Source organism: Tenrec ecaudatus, chromosome 11 (assembly GCF_050624435.1).
Source record: "Tenrec ecaudatus isolate mTenEca1 chromosome 11, mTenEca1.hap1, whole genome shotgun sequence".
NCBI lineage: Eukaryota > Metazoa > Chordata > Mammalia > Afrosoricida > Tenrecidae > Tenrec > Tenrec ecaudatus.
Window position 1 is genome coordinate 151,274,207 of NC_134540.1, and position 25,015 is coordinate 151,299,221.

The 25,015-nt window shown below is 42.2% G+C and overlaps 2 pseudogenes; one reads left to right on the forward strand and one right to left on the reverse strand.

The window, feature by feature from the left end:
* Positions 1–14,869: 14,869 nt before the first annotated feature.
* LOC142460909 (GTP-binding nuclear protein Ran-like) lies at positions 14,870–15,651 on the forward strand (annotated as a pseudogene).
* Positions 15,652–18,021: 2,370 nt separating this feature from the next.
* Positions 18,022–18,318, reverse strand: LOC142460910 (gamma-secretase subunit PEN-2 pseudogene; annotated as a pseudogene).
* Between the last annotated feature and the right edge of the window lie 6,697 nt (positions 18,319–25,015).

A 25,015-nucleotide genomic window follows, 5' to 3' on the forward strand; every position in this document is an offset into this window, starting at 1 on the left:
CACCATCAGGTAATTAAACTTTGATTCTTTTTGTTTATGTCACCGATCTGTGCTGCTTTTAGATTGTTTGTAGAGGAGGAGAGAAAGAAGTCTTTAGATTTTATAATCTCAACCCCACATTAGTATTTAAGCACTAAAGATAATTTACTATGATTGAAAATGTGTTCTCTGAAAACCATGAGAAGACACAGGACTATAAATGGGTCCTGCTAGGAGAAAGCTACTAGTCTGAAAAAGCAACATACTGTATGATTTGTACCATCGGGCATTCTCGAAAAAGCCAACCTATAGACAGAGTGAAAAGACTGTTTGCCAGTGTTCAAGAATAGAAGGAGGGGGATAAGTAGGTGATGCCCAGGGCATTTTAAAGTGGTGAGACTCTGCTACATGATTCTGTAATGGTGGCCATGTGATATATGCTTTTGCCAAAAACCATAGGACTGTATCAAACACACACTGACTAGAAGTTCACAACTATGAACTTTAGCTAATGATAATGTATCACTATTCCCTCATCAATTGTAACACATGTACCATAGGAAGACCCGAATGTAATAATAACAGAAGCAGAGGACAGTAGGGAGAGCAAACAGAGCAAATGGGAACTCTCTGTACTTTCTGCTTGGCTTTCTGTAACCCTAAAACTGCTCTTAAACTACAAAATGCACGAGAAGGTATTTCTTGTTTTTTTAAAAAAAGCAGATACAGGCAAGTAGCCTACACAGTGGTTGCTGCTAGGTGCCATCCAGTAGACTTCAGCATATAGGGACCCCATGTATTTGAGTAGACCTGCCCCTACGCTGGGTCCAAGGCTGTAGTCTTCATGGGAGCAGATCGCCCGATCTTTCTCCTGCAGATCCATGGGGTGGACTAGGGTCCTCAAAACAGAACCAGGAGTTGAAAGTTGTTATCATCTAGCAAATGGAACTAGAAACTGAGATACGGTCCATAAGGATCGCCCACTTCTTATCGCCTTAGTTCTGCATTGCTGGAAGAAAGGATCCCTTTCAGCACAACAATTTTGAGCGGGGACTGGAAAGATTTCAACTTCTATCATTGGACTCCTGGCCAGGACCAGGCGATATGATACAGGTAAGCGGCACAGTGATGGCCAAGCATCATTTAAATCCCACTGCTTCCCTGTACAGTGAAACATCCCTGTTCTGCAAAACATCTTCTAACAACTGGAACTTGGAATGTGAGAAGTATGTATTTAGAAAAGTTGGAAGTGGTAAAAAGATGAAATGGAACATATGAAGATCTATATCCTAGGCACCAGTGAGCTGAATGGACCGGTGTTGGCCAGTTTGAATCAGAAAATCCAAATGATTTACTATGTCAGGAATCACACAAGCAAGAGGAATGTCATTGGCAGACAGGATCTTGCTAAATCCATCATGAAGTACAATGCAATCTGTGACCAGGTTATATTTATCCACCATTAAGAAAATCCAATCAATATAACTATTATTCAACTTGATGAACCAACCACAAAAGCTAGTAGTGAAGAATTTGAAAAATTCTAACAATTCTACTGACTTCAGTCTGAAATTGCTAAAAAGTGCAATCAAGATGCATTGGTAGTTATTTGTGAAGGGAATGCAAAAACTGGAAACAAAGAGGAAGGAATAGTAGTTGGAAATTATGGACTTGGTGATAGATATGAAGCTGGAGATCGCAGGAGAGCATTTTGCAAAACCAATGGCTTGTTCATAAAAAATAACGTTTTTCAACAACACAAAGGTGATTAACCACATGCACTTCTCCAGATGGGATACACCAAAATCAAATGGCGGTGCTGAAGAAGGACATTGAAAGTACTACGGAGTGCTCAAAGGACAAACAGAGCTGTATCGGAAGAAGGCCAAGATGTGCCTTAGGGGCAAGGATGGCAAGATTAGGCAAGACTAGTCCCCGGAGGAAGACATCATCTTTGGTAAAGGGGAGGGATAGACAAAAAAAGAGGAAGGCCCTCAATGAGATGGATTGACATCAAGCTGCATCGATGGGCTAAGGCGTAAGAGCAGTTGTGGGGATGGCGCAGGACCATGCAGTGGTCCATTGTGTTCTGCGTAGGGTTGCGATGGGGCAGAACCCACTTGGTGGTACCTAACGACAAAACAACAGCCTCCTTTCCTGTTTAAGGGTCTCTGAGGGAGTTACTTAACTGCTCTTTGCCTCAGTTTCCTCATCTGTAAAAGAAAAACCAGAATAATGCCATCTACCTTATAGGGTGTGTAAAGATGGAGCACATGCATTAAACCTCCTGCTCACAGAAAGCACTGTCTGCTCTGTGTTCATCTGAGAGTAGAAGGGTGGCCTACTATCAATGGGCCAGTGAGGTCAGTGAGTGGAACATTTTTGTTGTTTGGTGTTGTGGAGTCGATTCTAACTCACAGCCACTTCGTGTGACAGAATCCAGTGGCCCCATAGCGTTTTCTTGGCTACCCTATTTATAGAAGCAAATTGCCAACGCTTTCTCCCGCTGAGCCACTGGGTGGATTTGAGTCTGTAGACTTTCCGTTAGCAGTCACATGTGTAATCACTTCTACCACGATCTCTGCAGTGCAGCACGCTGTGGCCTCAAGAGGTGAGAAGGCTTTGCCTGTGGCGGAGTTTATTTTCCTGAACGCCTGCTCTGCGGAGTCACAGAAGCAAGCTCATCCCGCGTGGTGACTTGGGTACACACAGCTGGACCTTATGACAGCTAAGAACATCACCATGTCTGCCACCCATTTGATGATCATGTTAACAAAGTATTCACTAATATTATATGTTTGTCTGGGAAAAGAGACACCTTTTTTTATTGCGCGGAGTCAGACCAGCACAAAATATTAAAAGTATGAACCTGGATTTCACTTGGGGTTTAAGACTCAACTAGAAAAGCTGACATCAAAAGATAGAAGGATGCATTTTCTTAATTCTGAAATTTCCTTGAGAAAGCTGCTTTCAATGAGTAAACAGCCTCGTTGAGAAACACATGTCCTTTTCTTCACAACCCACTACTAGCAGAGGCAAAGCAATAGCAGGCGTGCTTCTCCTAAGCTATGTTAACGCCACTGCCCAAAGAGGAGGGTGAGAAATGTCCCCAGCCCCCAAGACTTCCTGAGAATCAGGAAGCTTGAAACAGGTGAAGCTGTGCTTGGCATACAGACCAGCCCAGGAGTATGAACTTTCCTGTCTGTGTCAGTCTGCGTCCTTTAGAGAAACAAGTCAGCAGATACTCATGTGTATAAGAGAGAGTTTTATATAAAGGGTAAGTGCACATCAAGGAAACATCCCAACCCAGTGCTGCCCAAGCCCACAAGTCCAACATTAACCCATATGTCCAACAAGAATCCACAAAGTCCTCCTCCATCTCACAAAACAGACACAATGATGCTGACTGAAGGAGGAAAGCCGAATCAGTGAACATGTGAGTATTTCAGCACTGGCAGGGGTCTCCATATGTGTGCTCCAGCACCCAGGGCTGCACCGGCGTAGGTCCATGAAGGTTCTCCTCAGGGATGTCTCGCAGGAAGGGAGCCTTGCCAGCAGAAGCAGGAAACTGACTAAGGCAAATTCACCCCAGTCCGACCATCACAAAGCAAGAGAACCAAGAACTATAAAGGCGAGGCTCTCTGAGCCATTTATCCCTCTGCCCTTCAATTAACCAATTTGATTATCGGCCAGTTTGGCTCAATAAACTACCTCACTCCTCACTGCCTTACTCTGTGTTAGTAATGGCGTGCAAACAGAACTACCTTTCATATTTAATATATTCATTTCTAGAGTGACTTTAAGGTTCTCTCCTTTTCAGTGTCCTTGGAAAACTTTGGAGGGGTTTCTTACCTCGAGGTCGGCCATAGGTGTCCGGGGAAATCTTGGAATGATCTGCCAAGTTTCTAATTCATGCTCATTTTCCTGGGAGAAGCTTCTGCATAAGTGTTGTCAAACAGCTTCTGCCCTGACAACAGGTTCCGGTGCACTTCCCTGGTGGCTGAAAGGAAGACCAGGTACCTAATACCCCGGGATTGGCCTTTGCATAGCCTTTTGGCTGCGGTTCAGGAAGGCCAAAACTGCCGATATTCACCCTGTTCAGAAGCAGCATGAGAAGGTTTTGTGTAAACCCCCACCCACTTCAGAAACAAGAGCCAAGTCATTCGTTTGGATTGGCTCTGATTTTTCTTTCTGTTTCAAAGACCTATGATCTGTGGTACGTGCGCCCTGGCACAAACGGCATGTCGTATCATGCATATTTTAACTCAAACTGTATTGAGCTTGTATGTGTCATCCCTCCTGCCTGCCTTTTAGCACTTGGAATAAAAGCCTAGGTGTTATTATGTCAGCTCCTAAAAGCAAGTCTATTGATCTATTAAAAGAAACACTTTTAATTAAGCAATAATATGTGGTTGAATCAGGATGCCAAGTAGTAAGTGTCTATGAATGACTGCCAGGAGAGTGGATTGCAGAAACTTATTTGTTAGATTTGGAAGCTGTGGGTTTTGTTTCATTTTGTTTTGAAATCCCCCATTAGGAATAAATATATATGTAGTTTTTAAATCGTCATACTTTAAGGACATGGAGCCTGGAACCAGGTGCATTTCAATGGACATCCTCTTGTTTCGCATGTCACCACCTCACCGATAACCTTCACACTACATTTTGAGAAGCACCAAGCCATAAGAGCCCAACTCAATGCTATCCAGCCAATGCCAACTCAGAGTGACTCCCGGGGGATTTCCAAGACTGTAGTTGTTTGCGGGAGTAGAAAGCTGCCCAGACTTTCTCCCAAGGTGTGGCTGGTTGGTGGTTTCGAGTTGCTGACCTGCCGGATCGAAGCCCACCACTTAACCATTAGACTACCAGGTCTCCTTCCCTAAAACTACCTAACCCACTGCCAAGTTAATGTCAACCCCGAGCAGCCTTCTATTGGGTTTCTGAGACTGTAATTCTTCATGGAATCAGATGGCCTCTCTCTTTCTCTCACTGTGTGGCTCGTGGGCTCAACCTGCTGACCTTGCAGTTAGCAGCCCAACATTGAACTCACTGGACCACCAGGCCTCCTTTTCTCCCTGATGCCTCTTCTCATGGGATAAAGATGGGGCTTTTGACTCCTGTAGAGAGTGACAGTCTCAGACACCCACGAGGGCAGTTCTACCCTGGCCTATACCATTGTTATGAGTCAGTATGGACGGGGTCCTGGTATCCCTGTCCAGGTAAGCAGTGGAGGAAAGATAAGGCTGACTAAGTCCCATAAAGACGTACAGCCATGGAAACCCTACAGAAAGTCACTATGGGCCAGAATTGACTCAGTGACAGCGGGAAACGAGAAAACCTTCCTGAAAGGAGCCCTAGTGGCATGGTGGCTAAAGCACTAGCCTGCTAACAGAGGGGTTGACAGTTTGAACCCATCTGTGGCTCTGCCGAGAAAAGACCTGATGGGACCCCAGGAAAAATTATAGCCTTGGGAATCCTATGAGGCAGGCCTCCTCTGTTCTATAGGAGTGAGCATCAACTCAACAGCACACAACCACACTTCCTGAGCAGAGAGAAGGCTAATGAACAATTACGATCAGGTCGGCACATGCTTCCCATTTTTAAGTGTCCTGCACAAATCAAATGGCAGAGCCATTAGATATTGAGTACATCTATCGTGAAACCTTGGACGCATCGACTTTTTCCTCTGTCGCCTGACCCTTTCAGTTGACCGCGTGATTGCCCTTGCCATTGCCCTTGTGAAAATAGGTTTGTTTGGGTCTACAAGGTAGAAATGAACAGCTTCAGGGAACACTCTCTTTCTCAGTCCTAATTCTATGCTTTATTTTATTTTGTGGTGTTTTCTCACCTGGAGGGGTCTATCCCTTTTGTGCCTACCCAAGTTTCAGACTCCCTAAGGTCCAGTTCCAAACCGACCTACTGACTGACTGGCCTCTGTAGCTGAACTTACTTACACCATTGATCCGACTACGTGATAGGACACTGATACCATTATTGTTTCATAAATGTTCCTTTTGAATCAGACTGGAAGTGCCCTGTAGCACATCAGTGGACATACTCAAACCCACTGCCATATAGCTGATTCAGACTCCTAGTAGACTAGAACCTTCCCGGTGGGTTTCTGAGACTGTAAATCTTTACAGAATAAAAAGCCTTGTCTCTCTCTTGGTTTCAACTGCTGACCTTGTGGTTCGCAGTCCCACATGTAACCCACTATGCCATCAAGGCTCCCATAGCCTGACTCATAGTGTCCCTATATAGCATTCCCAGGATTATAAATAATCTTTATGAGAGTAGAAAGCCTATCTTTCTCCCCAAGAACAGCTGGTGATGGACTCGAACTGCCAACCTTGCAGTTAGCAGCCCAGCGCCTAACCCACAGTGCCAGCAGGACCCCTGTAATGGATGCTTAATAAATAATGCTAAGAATTACAGTTGCCTGAAAAATAGACATTTTAAAAACAAATTTAATGTGATTATCTTAAGTTGTAAGTTGAATAAAATTAGGAAAACAAGCTTTAGCCTGTGGCTGAGAATTTTGCTTTATAGCTGGTTCTCTATCATGGTTTTTGAAAAAGAAGAAAACGAAAAAGAATAAAAGGAGCCAAGCCCACCACATCAGAATCGATCAGAAAACATACATAAGGGTCAGCAGACAGACCTGGAAATATTTATAGTCCCCTCCCCTTTCTTTCTTTCTTCTTCTTCTTCTACTACTACTACTACTACTACTTTTTCCTATCAATATATGATAGGCAAGATAAACGATCTCTGGGAGAAAACAGTGGACTGATAGGGATATGAGAACATCAAGAGATCTAAAATTGATGGTAAGGAGGGTGTAGAATGCCTGATGGGGTTTGATCAAGTGTCATGTAGCCAAGAGAAAGTATTTAGAGCTAAATGAAGGTTGAACATGAGAGTGGGACAGGAGGAAAATAAAAGTAAATAGAGGAAAGAACTAGGAGGCAAAAGACATTTATAGAGGTATAAATATAGTCCTGAAACCAGTTATTATATATGTAAATATATTAATGTATGACAATATAATAAATATATTAATACATAACAATAGGGATATAGGTCTATATACATATATTTATATGTTAAATATCAAGGTAGTAGATGGACATTGAACCTATACTCAAGTTCTCCCTCAATGCAAGAACACATCATCCTAAAAACTGACATTCTGTGATGCTCACCTTCCCAACAGGATCACTTAAGATAAAATGGTTGCATAAGCAAATGTAGTGAAGAAAGCTGATGGGGCCCAGCTATTAGAAGATATAGCATCTGGGGTCTTAAAGGCTTGAAGTTAAACAAGCAGCCATCTATCAGGAAGAAGCACACCAGCAGTGTGATCATGAGGTGTCGGTGGGATCAGGTAGACCTCAAACAATTACATCGATGCACATGAGAGGAGTTGGGTGGAGAGCCAAAGCCCATCTGTAGACAATTGGACATGCCCTCACAGAAGGTTCACAAGGAAGGGATGAGCCAGCCAGGGTGCAGTATGGCACCAACGAAACACGCAACATTCCTCTAGTTCTCTAATGCTTCTTCTTCCCACCCCCTCTCTATCATGAGGCCTGTTCTACCTTACAAATCTGGATACACCAGACCATGTACATTGATACAGATAAGAGTTCTCGACACACGGGATCCAGGACAGATAAACCCCTCAAGAATAGCAATGGGAGTAGCAATACTTTTAGGGTTGGGGGAAGGTGGGGTAAGAAAAGGAGAATCAATTGCAATGATCAACGTTTAACACCCCCCCCCCCCGAGAAATGAATAACCAAAGCATGTGTGAAGGGAGACAGCAAAGAGTGTAAGATATGAAAATAATAATAATTTATCAAGGGTTCATGAGGGGAGAAAGGTGGGGGTGGGAGGGGGAATAAAGAGGAGCTGATACCTAGGGCTCGAGTAGAAAGAAAATGTTTTGGAAATGATGATTGCAACTTACATACAAATGTGGTTGGTACAATTGATGAATGGATTGTTATAAGAGCTATAAGAGTCTCCAATAATATGATTTATTAACAAAAATTAGGATGCAAGCCTATACTAAAGTTCAGAAATTTAGATATAGAATATGTATTATGAGCTAAAGACTCTATTTATTATTACTGGCCAGCAGGTCTCAGTTGCAGAATACTTTTATTAAATTGGACTCTCTAAGTAGTATGGTAATAATTAAAACTAATCTTTTTTCTTGGTTCTCCAGAGGGAGAACATGTGCATTACATCTCCCTTTGACTTGAGGTAGTAGCTGATGGCTGATATGTGGAGTAAGCAACCACAGGGCCAGGGGAGCTGTGCCTCCATCATGAACTTGGATCTTGGGTTGGTGTGTCACATGGATTTGCTCAAATTCAATGGGAATGTGTGGCTCGCTTTGTGTTAGATGACTCTGTGGCATCATCATTGTCAACATCAGAACAGTTAAGGTGACCATACATTCTCATTCACTGCCATCCAGTTGATTCCTCTCAGAATGACCCCATAGGGCAGAGTAGAACTGCCTTGGTGGGTGTCTAAGGTTGTCAATCTTTCAGGGAGCAGAACCACCTCATATATCTACCACAGAGTTGTTTGTGGGTTCAAACTGCTGACCCTGTGGTTAGCCAATCCATGTGTAACCCACCAGGGGTCCTTGACCATCCATTAGGGATAGTGATTAGTGACACACCTTTTCACACTCAGAAATGTCCCAACCAGATTTTAAACAATATAACCATTTTAATCATAAATGACATTGAGTTTGCATTATATGCCAGGTATCCATTTTGTAGATTATTTAGTTAACCTTTGTTATAACTTTATGAAGTAAGTATACATTTGAGCCAATTTTATAGAAGTTGAAACTGAGGCAGAGAGTTTAACACATTTGCTCATGGTTTGCACTTGAACTTAGCATCGGTGTCTAAGTTCTTTATCAGTCTAGCATCAGAACTGAAGTTCTTAATCACTTTAGTGCTTCTTTCACAGGGAATATGGAGTTTTTGCCACATGATCTACTCATATTAGATCCACAGCAAAAAAATTTTTATTCCTGAAAAAGATGCCTAAATCTCAAATGCTCTTTGATGTTGAGTCTAATTAGTTGGAGCCATTTTAATATTTTCCTTTTTGTCCACTTAACTAATTAATGAACCTCTGTTATTAATAGTCTGGCCACTGGGTAGTCAATTTTTGCCTAAACCACAAGAGTAAGATTAGAAAGAATTGAAAAGTCTGAAAATTATTTAAGTTAGTCTGCCAGAGTCATCCTACCCTACTGTCATTTGTTAAAAACCAACCTTACATTGGTCATTGAGATAAGTTGCTTTATACCTGTCTCATTCCTTCCCTTGTCAGACCACCCCACAAAGCATGTGAACATCTGCATGTCAGAGGTAAAAATAATGAAAGAACAAAATAACACCGAGGAGCTTCACTGACTCCTACATGATCACCCAGCTAATAAGTCTCAGAGCTGGAACTTCAAAGAATGTATATGATTCCAAAGTCCATGAATTTTTAATTTCCTAAACAAAACAAAACTCACTGCCACCTGGTTAATTCATACTCACAGTGACCCTATGTGACAGAGTAGAACGTCCCCTGTGTGTTTCGGAGACTGTCTGTCTTTACAGGAGGGGGTAGAAAGCTTCATCTTTCTACCGGAGACCTCCTACCAACTATTCAATTATTAATTGATTGACGTGTAGGTAGTGCAGGGACATAAAATCTTTTCTCTGACATCCAATAGGCCTTGCTGCCTTTATTCAGGCATTCATCAATATTAGTTGAGTACTTTCTAAAAGCTAGGTCCCATGCTAGGTGTTGGAGATGTGGTAGATAAAGAATGTATGTGTAGATAAAGAATGCATGCTTCAGAAATGATATCATACAATGTAATACGTGCTACAATTTAAAGATGGTGTGGGAACCCAATGATGAAAATGAGAATCACCCCTCCCCCCTTTCCCCCCCCCCCACACAATCCCTGGTCTTTCAGTTTGTTGTATTGTGCATGTTGTTGTGATGCCAGAAGCCAAGCCACTAAATTTCAAATACCATCAGACTCACCCATGGTGGGCAGGTTTCAGCAGAGTTTTCACATTAAGACATCCTGGGAAGAAGGGCCTCTTGACTTACTTCTTAAGAAATTAGTAAGGAAAACCCTTATGAAAAATGGCAGAGCACTGTTAGAAGATGGGCCCCGCAGGTTGGAAGGCACTCAGAATATGACTAGGAAAGAGGTGGGGCTTTCATATAATGATGAAGCATGACTCAAATGAGAAGAGACCGTTGGAACACCCACCAAGAAGCAGAATGTGGCACGTATGAGATAGCACTGTCAAAAAGCGTGAAGTCATCAAAAAGTGAAATGGAATGTATACATATTGATATCCTAGGTACTAATGAGATTAAGTGGATTAGTATTGTTTGTGTTAAATCAGACAATCATATTGCCTACTATGCCCGGAATGAAAAATTATAGAGGAATAGTGTCACATCAGTATAAAAAAGGACATGTCAAAATCTGTCTTGAAATACAGCAGTCAGTGATAGAATAATATACACTCACCTTCAGGGAATACCAGTTAACACAACTGTTATTAAAATTTATGCACCAATCACTAATCCCGATGATGAAGAAATTGAAAACCTTTTTTAACCAACTTCTGTAGCCTGAAATTGATTACAGATGCTAAAGTGAACCGAATAAATGATAAAGTAAGCGAGTTGGTCAGAAGATTTGAAGGACAGCCTCAAAAGACAAAGCATAACAATGAAACGTGAAAGGAACTGAAGCTAGAAGACCAATGGGTAAGCACACACTCAGCATTTCCTAAATGGAAGGAGAATTGAAGGGGGAAATTCTAGCTTGAAATATTTCACAGGCAATGTATTAACTAAGGCAGGATGCATCGAGGGAAATAGCAAGAATACACAGGGTCACTTTGCCCAAAAATTGGTTGATGTTCAACTATTTCAGGAAGTAGAATACCATCAACAACCAATGGTATTGAAGGAAGAAGTCCACGCTGAACTGAAAGCAAAGGCTCCAGCGAATTATGGACAATCGTTTGAGATGCTTCAGTAAATGGATGCAATGTTGGAAGTACTCATTAGTCTATACTAAGACATTTGGAAGATAGCTACCTGGCCAATCAAGTGGAAAAGATCCATATTTTGCCATTTTCAAAAAAAGATGATTCAAGAGAATCATCAAACCATATCATTAATACCACACACAAGTCAAGGTTTGCTGAGGACATTTTAAATGATTATAGTAGTACATCAACAGGGAACTGCCAGAAATTCAAGTCAGATTTAAAAGAGATGCAAGGAACGTTGTTGTTGACACCAGGTGGATCTTGGTTTGAAGCAGAGAATACCAAAAAGATGTTTACTTATTTTTCAAGGCATATGCAAAGGCATTCGACTGTGCGGCTCCTAACAAATTGTGGACAACAAGGGGAATTCCAGAACATTGATTATGCTTATGTAGAACCTTACGTAGACTATGAGGCAATTGTTTGAGCAAAACAAGGGGACACTGGGTGCTTGAAAATCAGGAAAGGTATTTGTCAGTGTTGCAGTCTTTTGCCATATTAACTCAGTTTGTATGCTACGCAAAGATCTGAGAATCTGGACTAAAAGAAGAGCACAGCATCAGGACTGAAGGAAAACGTAGTAGCAGCCCGCAATATGCAGACGGCACAATCTTGCTTTACGCAAGCAAAGAGAACTTGAAGCACTTACTGATGGAGATCAAAGACTACAGTCTTCGACATCAGGAAAACAAAACCCTCCCACTAGATCAGTAAGTAAAACCCTGAAAAGTGGAGAAACCAATGAAGCTGTCAAAGATTTTGTTTTTCTTGGATCCACAATGAACAAGGTGGACAATGGATTAACTAAGGCAAGGTGCATCCCCTGGAAAATACAAGAACACACAGAGGCACTTTGCCAAACAGAATTGGTTGACAACATAGTCGTCGAGCCTATTGGAAAAGAAAACATAACAAAGGTTGGGGGGAGGGGCGATATGGAGGGATGATGGGGGAGATAAGAGGGTAATGACTTCAAGAATCCAGGAAGGAAAGGCATATCTGGAGACAGATTATGGAAGAAATTGTAGAATTATGTTTGACACGATTGAACTGTGGAATAATATGACATATGAATTAATGTCCAAGTTACAGCAAAATTAAAAAAACAAAGATAGTTCCAAGAATGAGATCTGTGTTTGCCCTAAATCTTAGCTCCTTGGTTCTCACATTATGGCCCTGCTCGATACTAAACTTCATGGAATGCTCACTGAAGATAAGGGTGCTCCAGCAAAGTTTGTAAAGAAATTGGATGGTGCCTGGCTATCAGTCACAGTAGTGTCTGGGGTCTTAAGCCTTGTATTCACATCCGCAGCCATCTAAGTGAGGAGCAAACACAGAAGGAGCACATCAGCTTGTGTGATCCAAAGACAGATGATAATTACAAAATTCAAATATGGTGAAAAGAAAAGTATAAAAAATAAAATTGTGCATAAAATTGTGCATACCAAATTTGGAGAAGTCTATGGAGGAGAGTGAGAGCCCAAAACCCATCTGCAGAGTCAGACCGAGCTCCTGGTCAATCTGCTCTAGCCAAAGGCAAGAGTCCCAAACAGCCTTATTATCAGGCAGAGACCAGTGTCATCTTGATTGTGCAGGATTGAACTCGGTGCCAGGCCAGTTGTCTTCCCTACAGAAATGTCCTGAATTAGTACTGGGTGCAAGGATCTCTTAGATGTGCCATGACAGAAATTTCTTCGCTGGCGTTCTGAAGGTTGATGGGGGTCTTCTCCTCTCGTGCATCATTTGTCTTTTTGCCTTTATACTAATATGATCTTATCCTGACCAGCTTAGTGCAATTTGTCTGGAACTGTTTTCTGTGGGGTTTCCCAGCTGTGAAGCACAGGGGGAATGGATGTATATTCCTAATAACTGTTGCAAGATGTTTTAGGGAATGCAGGGGTGGGGCTAAGTGATGGGGAGGGAAGGGAATTTGCTCAGGAGTGAGCAGTGAGGCGGGAGGGGGGAGGGAGCACTAGAACTGATAGTGGTTGCACAGCTCAGTTGAAAGGCGATGTGACTGTGGTGGGCAGGGGAGGGCAGGGATGTTCTAAGATAGATGGGGCGGTGATTGTACAACTCCCTTTGATATGATTACATGATCGAGCTATTCAGTTCTATGATATGTGCCACTTGTTGGTGAAAAACAAAAAGAATGAAAATGACAAATCTACCAAATACCTTTTTAAAGGGGTAAAAAGTGCAGATGTCTTTGTGTGGACTCAAGTGCACCTGTCTCAAGGCATGGGATTTTCAGTCTCCTTACATGGAGCTCTGGTGGCACAGTGGTTACTTGTCGGGCTACTAACCATAAGGTCAGTAGTTCAAAACCACCACCAGCTCTGCAGGAGAGCGATGAGACTTTCTACTTCTGTAAGAAGTTACAGTCTCGGAAACCCACAAGGTCATTTCTACTTTGTCCTATAGGGTCACTATGAGTCAGCACTGACTCGGTAGCGAGTTCAAGTTTTGAGCTGAGTATACTCTCTTTAAAGATGAGCAATGAGTAAGGAAGATTGTAGAGGAATTGATGCTGAATTACAGTGCTGTCCAAGAATTTGGATGTACCGTGAACCGTCAATATATAAACAAATCTTCCTTAGAAAATACTTGGAATCAAGGATGGTGATACTTCATCTTACACACTGCTCTAAAAGGAGCAGTCCTTGGAGAAAAACTTCATGCTTGGTTAAGACAATGAAAAAGATGGATCGAGACAGTAGCTTCAACAATGAGTTTAAACATAGGAATGATTGCGAGGATGACACAGGACCAGGCAGCGTTTTATTCTACTGCAAATATAGTTGTTGTGAGTCAAACTACCTCTAACACCATCACCTAACAACAACAACTAGGATTTTTAGGGGGCATCTTTAAAAGGCAGAGGAGCCCTTGATGGCTTCACATGTCTGCTACGTATGCTAACTGAAGCATGAATTTGTATGCAGCCTGCATAGATCTGTTAAATGTACTCTCTCCAAACACATGGTAGGAGTTGAGGTTAAGACACATGAGCATCCCTATCAGATTTGGTTTCACAGATATGTTAGGAAGACAGACTCTGCCAGACTCCCTAATGCCTGCCTCTACTGTATATTCCCAATGGATTTGGGCCAAGTAGATTAACTCCTCCGTGCCCACATGGCCTCATTTAATAAATAAAACACTCACTGCCATTGCATTAATTATCATAGTTATCCCCTGTGGGTTTCTGAGAGTATAGTTGTTTGTGGGAATAGAAAGCCTAGTCTTTCTTCCATGGAGCTGCTGGTGGTTTTGAACCGCTGACCATGAAGATGCATCCCAATGCATAACCTCTAAACCAGGGGTCCTCACACTATGATGCACGGGCTACATGTGACCCACCAAGGACATTTATCTGGCCCACTGGGTGTTTTTGCCCCGCCTTTTTAACTTCAAAATAAGATATGTGCAGTGTGATTAGGAATTTGTTCATAGTTTTTTGTTGTTGTTTTTTCTAACTATGGTCTGCCTCTGCAGTGGGTCTGAGGTACAGTGACCTGGCCCCCTGTTTAAAAAGTTTGAGGACCCCTGCTAAGGGCTCCATCACTTAATAAATAGGGGTAGTAATTACATTTAGCTTGTAATTTCAAATGAGATAACCTGTGTAAAGTGCTTAGAATAATATCTGACACATTGCAAGCACTCGATACACATTATATTTGTTTGTTTGTAATACCAAGTTGGGGTTAATTACGTGTAGAGCTTGAAGTGAAATGGCCAGTCATGCAATTTCTTTATAGAAAGTTCTTTCTGGGCATTTGAATTGCGCTTCCGCCATCTTTCCATCTCTCAGTCAGACGCGGCCCGGAGACGCTTCTGGAAGATCCATCACGATGGCCGCCCAAGGAGAACCCCAAGTCCAGTTCAAACTCGTACTGGTGGGTGATGGTGGTACTGGAAAAATGACATTTGTGAAACGTCACCTGACTGGTGAATTTGAAAAGAAGTATGTAGCTACCTTAGGTGTTGAGGTCCATCCCCTTGTGTTCCATACTAACAGAGGACCTATCAAATTCAACGTGTGGGATACAGCTGGTCAAGAAAAATTTGGAGGACTGAGAGATGGCTATTATATTCAAGCCCAGTGTGCCATTATAATGTTCGACGTAACCTCAAGGGTTACTTACAAAAATGTGCCTAACTGGCATAGGGATCTGGTTCAAGTATGTGAAAACATACCCATCGTGCTGTGTGGCCACAAAGTGGATATTATGGACAGGAAAGTTAAGGCAAAATCCATTGTCTTCCACCAAAAAAAAAAAGAACCTTCAGTACTATGACATTTCTGCCAAAAGCAACTACAACTTTGAAAAGCCCTTCCTTTAGCTTGCTAGAAAACTCATTGGCGATCCTAACTTGGAGTTTGTTGCCATGCCTGCTCTGGCCCCACCAGAGGTTGTTATGGCCCCAGCTTTGGCAGCCCAGTATGAGCATGATTTAGAGGTTGCCCAGACAACCGCTCTCCCGGATGAAGATGATGACCTGTGAGAGAACGAAGCTGGAGCCCAGCGTCAGAAGTCTAGTTTTATAGGCAACTGTCCTATGACGTCAGTGGTGTAGCGTGTTTGCCACTCTTATTACAGAGCTCAGCAGAATGTGCTCATCTTTGGGATGCTGAAGGAGATGAATGGGCTTCGGAGTGAGTGTGGCAGTTAAAAACCTTTTCTTTTTGAACCCACATATCTAGCTGTTTGGGAACGCAATTTTCTTTCTTGAAATTCAACTACAAGACTGCTACAGTCACATCACAATATTCAGTGGTGATGTTTTGTTTGTTAACTGTCATTCCCATTCCTTTTCGTTAGAATAAAGTTGTATTTCAAATATCAAAAAAAAAAAAAAAGAAAGTTCTTTCTGAGGTTTGCAAGCCTTCCATTAGAACTCTGGGAGTTTTATACACACAGCCTTTCCATCTTCAGGACATCATAGGACAAATGGGAGTTCAATTGTGTGAGGTCTGAAATGACAGGTCAGTGTATTCATTTTTCCAATGTGCTTTAGTTTGGTAATTTTGCTATCACTTAAAAGAGATTAGCACTTGACATGATAAGCAAGTTCTTTCAACAAAACCCTGAGACCCCGCAGATAGGATACGATAAAAAGTCACAGACCTCTATGGACTAGCCATAGCGCAAGGCTGAATCTAGCAAAATGCCTCGCGGATGACTCGGTTTATCTGTAAAGATGAATCACATGGAGGCTAATCATGAAAGGAATGGATGAATTGTGTTAGAGACTAGCGAGAACAGCAAAGCATCACAGAGAGAGACCAGTGGTCAATAAGGAGGAGGAACAGGCTGACCCCGGTCTGAATCTCCACACCCGATCATTGTGTGACGTGCTTGATGGGAAAGGTTGAAAAGCAAAGAAAATGAAGTCAAAGGACAGACAAGTCACCTTTGTCTTGCTTTCCATCTTTTTCTTAGCAAAATGGGGGGGTTGGACTCAATGACCTCTAAAACTCCTTCCTGAGCTAGCACTGAGTAATCCTACCATGCCACCATCGTGAAAAAAGGAGCAATCCCAGCCTGAAGCCATTGCACAGGGTGCATAGATAGGCAGAGTGCACATGCATTCCAGCTACTGATTATTTGCCTCAAAGGTCAATTTATATCTTTTGTGCATTTTTCTTCTCAGCTTCCCCCCCACCCCCCGCCGCCTCCCCGCCCCCTGTTATGATAGTCATTAGTCAGGAGCCACAGAACGTCAGACCTTGCTCACATTTGCTATTCTTTACAAATCCCTGTTTGTTTCAGAAGCAAACGAACTTGTTTTCAGAAGAGACCAGTCCCTAGAGAAGGGCATCACCTATGATACAATAGAGGGGCAGTAAAAAAAAAAAAAAAAAGGAAGACTCTCAAGGAGATACATTGACACCATGGTTGCCACAGCGGCCTCAAATATGGGAATGATTGTGAGGATGGAGCAGGACAGGACAGCGTTTTGTTTTGTTGTGCATAAGATTACTATGGGTCAGAACTGACTGAATAGTGCCTAACAGTAACAACGACTCTTTGTTTCCCTGTGGTAACCACTTACCCAGCGGCTCTGCATCAACTCTGATACATGGCAACGCCAGGTGGGCCAAGCGAGAACTGGGGCTCATAGGATTTGCAATGGACGGTTCTTGGGAAATAGATAGTTGGGTCTTTCTTGCCAGACAGCTCTAGCTGGACAAGCGTGTTAACCGTTTCACCCATTACTGTAGTAGTGAGAGATCAAATTCTGAAAACGAGCTGAGCCCAGGTGCTCGCCTTGAGAAAAATCTTAACAGGAAGAGCTGCCCTGTAGTCGAATTTGGGGAGCAGTCCCTAGAGAAGGTACCAGAATAGGCTGAATGATGTCTGTTAACAAAAAGAGAAGACAGCAAGCTCTAGCCAAGGATTTAATAAATGAAATCGAGGATTCCTAATACAGAAAACAGCAGATGGACAGCTTCTCTGGTCTGAAGCAAGGTCCTGAATTGGAGGCCCATGTCTAAGGCAAAATTATGAAAGAGTCCATTGTGAAGGCCGCCAAAATAGCCTTTGACAGCCTTAAGGGGTAACCACTTCTCAGCCTCTGGGTTCGTTTTTTGCTTGCTTTCCTTTGCCTTTGGCACATTCAGGAAATTTAGGTTTTCCTTATGTGCTGAAAATTGTTGTCACTTCTAATTTTCTACGATTTAGACCCAATTTTGCTTACAGCTCTCCATGTCTTTGAAATCAAAGCAAGATACTAATCAAGACTGATATGAGACCAAATATTTCTTCTTTTTTGTCAATCAGGATTGTTGATTGGGGGAGATCACCCAAGGTCATGGTGGAGGAGAGTAAGTCTTAGTGGGTTCAAAGGTGAGCCTTGAGTGGAAGAATCCATCCTGGGAGAATAAGCAGACCCCTCCCCAGCCAGGCCTATGAAGGAATCCTCAGGGGTTGCCCAGAGGTATGGTGAAGGAGAGGTAGTCCACAAGGGCTCCCCAATGGGGCCGGTAGATCTGGATGATGGTGATCCAGGTGGTGAGTACAATTACCCACAAGAGGAAGACCACAGCTGAGTGCCAGACATAGCCCTTGATCTGGCTCTGCTCTGTGTAGGGTGGGGCGAGGAGGGCCTCCCGGAAGAACCAGAAGATGTTGACCAACCAGAGGAAAGCAAACCCACCCAGGTAGTACTTCCGGCACAGGTTCAGCTTCTCCTCATTGGACACTCACTCCAAGTTCATAGTTGCTCCCGGACCGAGTTGTCCAAAGGCCTGTGGGATAAGACCCACGCCTTGACCCCCGAGGTATGAAACCCTACTTCTGAATTGATGCTCTGGCTTGTTTCCACTGCAGACTAGAGATCAAATATTTCTAAAACATAAAGTACTTAAAAAGGAAAAAAATGTGTATGTATTAGTTTCCTCTCACCATTGCCACAGTTTGCTGCAAATTTAGTAGTTTCAAATAACGTGAAATTTATCATATTTAAGATCTGTAGGTCAAAACCCTCATGTGCTTACACTGAGGCTCATCTGGAAAACCCAGGAGAGCCTCAAGGCCTTGAAGTTAAGCACAGATTTTTGAGATTAGAGCGTGATTTTCTTTGGGGGCCATAATTCTGCCTACCACCCAGACCTAACCCACCGACTCATAGGACAGAGAATTGCCTCATAGAATTTCCAGTTCTTTAAGGAAGGCACTGCCACATTCTCCCAAGAAATGGCTGGTGGGTTCAAGCCACCAAGTTTGTTTGTTTGTCAGCAGATGAATGCTTTCCCCGCTGTGCCACCTGTGTTCCCCATCCCTATTAAAATAGGACATGGTGATTTTTGTTTGTTTCATGAAGCCCATGGAATTCCAGGTGGGCTGCCTAAAGTTTTAACTTAGATTCTGACAGTCACCATCAGGCTGTGGAAAGCCTGATAGGCTGGATACCACCCCCACACTTACATCTTCAAATTGACAGGAAGTTATGTAACTAGCATAATAAATATCAGTTGTTTCCAGATGTGTCATGATACAATCCTGTGAAGAATATGGAGGAGGCCTGGTGGTCTAGCAGTTATGCATTGGCCTGCTAGCCATAAGGTCAGCAGTTCAAAATCCACCAGCCTCTCACGGGGAGAAAAATGATGCTTTCCATTCCCATAAAGAGTAACAGTCTCAGAAACCCACAGGGGCAGTTCTGTTCTGTCCTGTCCTATAGGGTTGCTATGAGCCAGAATCGACTAGATGGCAGCAAGTGAGGGATGACTATGCACACAAGCTTGAGCATCTGACCTTAGATGCTCTGGATAAATTTCTATAGTGAAAAATTTTAGTAGACCAAATTTTATACATGTTTAAGCATTTTAAATAAAAGCATAATACAAGGATAACACACCACTCCTACATGCATGACTGATGTTTTTTTATGAACAGAGTACATTCAGATAAATAAAAATGATTCACTCTTTGATAGTCCCCTTTCCTTTAGGCTGTGTTCTTTCAAGGATTAAAGCCACTCAAGTGTGTATCTAAATCTAGAGTTATTTTAAGGAAATAAGGATGTTTTAAGGAGTAATCACGAAGCATGGAGGCTAGAAGTCCCAATTCCATGCTTAGACTGGAAGCTTCTCATGACTCATGTGGTTGAGGGGGTTAAGGGATCTGTAGGTCATATTGTTGGCCCAAAGGGCTTCTCCAAGCAATAGTAGTGAGACCACCGGATGAATGCAGGCTCCACCCCCTCACCCCACCCCACCCCGCCCGCCACTGAAACTCCCCTTCCAACCGATTGGCTGCTCATATTAATTTACAAAATGGAGGATGATTACAACAATACCTGCCAAACCACTGAGGACCATATCCTCAGTAAGGTGAGCTGTAAGCTGTACCACCACGTACTTCATGTCCTCTCCTAGGGATAGCTCACCCCTCTCCAACGTAACCGCTAACTTGACTTCCAATATCATATATTGCTTTGCCTATTTTTGAACGTTCATAAATAGCTTTAGTCATGAGGTTGGTTTTTGCAGCTGGATATTTTTACTCAGCATTTTAAACATTCATCCATATTGTTTATTAACTTCCATTTTTATTCCATTGTGTGAAATACCAAAATATTTGTGTTGATGGCACTGTCAATGACAACTTAGAGTATATCCAGAGTAGGCCTAAGAACAGTCTTCAACATGGCTTTGGATGAACTGACATAAATATGCTGGGGGAGATACTTAGGAAAGAAGCCCCGATGATGCAATGTTTAATCATTCCGTTGCTAACCTAAAGATGGAGAGATCCAGGAGAAAGATACAGCCACTGACTTCCGAGGAGATGACAGCTTTGGAAAGCTTGTGAGGCAATTGGACTCTGTCCTCCAAGGTCATTATGAATCCGAATTGGAATGGACTCAACGGCAACAAGATGAGGTTCTTGGTTTATCCATCTAGGCGATGCATTCCTGGCTCAGGCATCAGAAGCCCCAGTGACAGAGTGGTACATAGTCACAGGGGAAGTTCCCCGTTCGGAAGGGTCACTGTGAGTAGGCACGGAGTTGATGGCAATGAACTTGTTGGTGTGGAAGTTATAGGCATGAATGGCTTCTGGAGATACTGTAATGATCACAATTTTTTCATGTAGCAACAATCTCCAAGAGTGTAAATATTTAAGAGTTCTTAAAATATTGCCAGCCTGGCTTTCCAAATAGTCATATCAATTTATATTTCTAGTGGATTTGTATAATTTCCTCCTGTCTTTTGGTCTCATTTAAAATATCTTATTTTTATATGAAATAGGGGATCCAATATTCACTTTGTTCACATGGTGGGAACGCTTCATCTCATAAGATTTCAAAAAATGTTTTACCTGTTTTTTCATTTCAGGCTTATTTAGAGTACTTGCTTTGTCTCTACAAAATTTCATGTTTCAATGTTCCATCAATTGATCCTTTTTGGTTTTGTTTCCTATTTATGGAGGCTCTCTTCACTTAATTTATAAAATAGCACATTCATTTTATTTTTTATTTTAAAAACTTTTTATTCATCCTCCCACCCTGCTCCCATCTCATTCATTTTAAAAGTTAGTTTATGTTCTTATTTAAATATTTTATACATATAGATTTTATTTTTAAGAGTGTGAGCTAAATTCAAGCTTAATTTTATATTCAAGTGAATAAGCAGTTGCTTTGTCCCATATTATGTTCTAACTTTTTAGTTCATTCTTTTGTCTCATTGCGTTGGCTAGAAATTCCAATCCAATACTAATAGCGGAGACATAGATATCCTGTATTTTTCTCTTATGCATTTTAAACTGGTAAGACCATCCTGTTTAATGGTGAAACATTGGGCAAATCCTACCTGCATGACTTTATCGTTTTAAGAAAGGATATTTCTCTTCCTGTTTGGTAACATTTTCTAAAAATCAAGAATGGATGGCATATTTTTCAAATGTCACATTAATATTCTGATCAATAACCAGATCAGATTTTCCAATTGACCTTGTAATATTATAAATAATATTAATATTTTCTAATGTTGACCATTCCTTATATTTCCTGAGTAAAGCTCATTCATAGTATATTTTTCTTTTAAGATACTGCTGAATTCTGTTTATTTTTATTTTCTCTTTTTATCTTAATTAATTTCTTTTTTAAAACATTTTATTAGGGGCTCATACAACTCTTATCACAATCCATACATATACATACATCAATTGTATAAAGCACATTCGTACACTCCTCGTCCCAACCATTCTCAAAGCATTTGCTCTCCACTCAAGCCCCCTGCATCAGGTCCTCTTTTTTTCCCCTCCCTCTCCGCTCCCCCCTCCCTCATGAGCCTTTGATAATTTATAGATTGTTATTTTGCCATCTCTTGCCCTATCCAGAGTCTCCCTTTCCTCCCTTCCCTGCCATCCCTCTCCCAGGGAGGAGGTCACACGTGGATCCCTGTCATCAGTTCCCTCTTTCTAACCCACTCACCCTCCACTCTCCCAGCATCGTCCCTCACACCCCTGGTCCTGAAGGTATCATCCACCCTGGATTCCCTGTGCCTCCAGCTCCTATATGCACCAGTGTACAACCTCTGCCCTATCCAGTCCTACAAGGTAGAATTCGGATCATGGTAGTTGGGGGGAGGAAGCAGCCAGGATCTGGGGGAAAGCTGTGTTCTTCATCGGTACTACCTCGCACCCTGACTGACCCATCTCCTCTCCTAACCCCCTCTATGAGGGGATCTCCAGTGGCTGACACTTGGGCCTTGGGTCTCCACTCTGCACTTCCCCCTTCATTCACTATTATATATATAGTGTATATATATACACACACACACACATATACATACATATATCTTTTTTTTTTGCATGATGCCTTACACCTGTTCCCTTTGGCACCTCGTGATTGCACTGGCTGGTGTGCTTCTTCCATGTGGGCTTTATTGCTTCTGAGCTAGATGGCCGCTTGTTCACCTTCAAGCCTTTAAGACCCCAGACACTGTCTCTTTCGATAACCGGGTACCATCAGCTTTCTTCGCCACATTTGCTTATACATCCGTTTGTCTTCGGCAATCGTATCATGGAGGTGTGCAGCCAATGATATGATTTTTTGTTCTTTGGTGCCTGATAACTGATCCCTTCGGAACCATGTGATCACACAGGCTGGCGTGTTCTTCCATGTGGGCTTTGTTGCTTCTGAGCTAGATGGCCGCTTGTTCACCTTCAAGCCTTTAAGACCCCAGACACTATCTCTTTTGATAGCCGGGCACCATCAAAGTAGGTGAACAAGTAAATGTGGTGAATTCTGTTTATTAATGTTTTATTTTTCATTTTTATACCAATACACTGGATTTATATCTTTATTAAATTAATTTTGTCAGTATTGATATCTCAAAAAGCACTAGGAAGCCATCTTTCTCTATGATCTTAAAATTACGTAAGCCAGGTGTTGTTGCTCTGGAAAACAAACTCACGTGGCCAATGTCTGTGTGAGCAAGGGACTCTGACAGCTCCCTCAGTATCTTCTATAGCTATCGATCTGGGTATTACACTTTTTGGTTTCCATTTATTCACTTAAATTTTTCTAGGAATTAATCATTTTTTTAAAGAGCAAAAATTTATTCAAAGTATTTTCTCCAAATTATCTTGATTTTCTTAACATCTGGAAATTGTTTGCTCATTCATATGTTGAATTTTGGTTATTCCTGCCTTTTCCTCTTTACTCTCGATGAGGCTACCTAGTGATTTATTAGCTTTCTTTTTCCTTCATATACAACAAGTTACTTGACTTATTGCACATGAGGTACAGAATAATACAGTCCAATCGTGTTTCCACAGGTAATTAGAAACAACCTCAACAAGGGAGACTGACGTTAGAGACTGACCATCTTGGGAAGATCCAGGTTGGACCCAAATAGGTCTGGTGGGAAAATGGACATTCTGGTGTTAGCTATGTTCTCGAGAAGAGAAGTATATGGGAACTAGAAATACATGCTTTAAGCAATGAAGTCCACATGGAAGAAGCACACCAGCCTGTGTGATCACGAGGTGTCAAAGGGATCAGGTATAAGGCATCATCAGCAAAAAAAAAAAATCAAAATCTTACCATAGTGAATGAAGGGGGAAGTGCAGAGTGGAGACCCAAAGCACATTTGGCGGCCACTGGACATCCCCTTACAGAGGTGTCTAGGGGAGGAGATGAGTCTGTCAGGGTGTGATGTAGCACCGATGAAGAATACAGCTTTCCTCCAGTTCCTAAATGCTTCCTCCCCCCACCCAGCTACCATGATCTGAATTCTATCTTGCAAGTCTGGATAGAGCAGAGGATGTACACTGGTGCAGATAGGAGTTGGAAGCACAGGGAATCCAGGGCGGATGATCCCTTCAGGACCAGGGGTGTGAGGGGCGATACTGGGAGGGAAGAGGGTGAGTGGGTTGGAAAGAGGTAACCGATTATAAGGATCTACATGTGACCTCCTCCCTGGGGGATGGACAGCAGAAAAGGGGGTGAAGGGAGACGTCGTACAGGGAAAGATGTGACAAAATAATAATTTATAAATTATCAAGGGCTCATGAGGGAGGGGGGAGTGGGGAGGGAGGGGAAAAAACAAGACTTGATGCAAAGGGCTTCAGTGGAGAGCAAATGCTTTGGAAATGATGAGGGCAATGAATGTACAGATGTGCTTTATACAATTGATGTATGTATGGATTGTGATAAGAGTTGTATGAGTCCCTAATGAAATGTTTTTTTTAAAAAAGCATGGTTAAGGTTGAGTGTGGAATCATCCACTAGCTGTTGGCAGTCCTCTGGTGATTTATGTGTTGGTATGATGCCGGGAGGCTACGTCTGCTTTTTTGAAATACCAGCAGGTAGACAGATTAGGCAATCTACTTATGAAAACCATCTGATGAAAATCCTATGATTCAGAGGGTTGTCCAAGACTTCGTCTCACTTAGTTTGACTGTGTCATCACAAGAGACTTACACACTGGAGAAGGACAACTGGTTTGTAGAGTGAAAGGTCAGCAGAGTTGGAGGGAATCCTCAGTGAAATGGGTTGACGTTATAGCCGCCAACAACGCCGTCAAACATCCTAGTGATTGATCATGCAGGTGGCAGTGTTTGTTTGACTTCACAACTAACAATGGCATGGAATTCTGGATGGTCATGGAGTGTGTGTGTCAGGGTAAGGTTCGTTTTGAAGTCTAGTGCATGACTTCACACTTTAAAAGGCTTCTATGATTTGATCACAGTGCTTGCTAACTTACACTTATGTATGTATATGTATAAGTGTGTGTATAGATATAATTGTTACTGGAAATAAAATGTTCACTTTTTCACACAAGCTCTTGTGTAGCTGACATTTTGCTTTTAAGTCCTTTTTTTGTAAGGTGAATGCAAGTTAGACACTCCTTTTCCTGGAAGATTCCATCTTTGTCCATTAACTTGGAGTCCATGAGGTCTTCC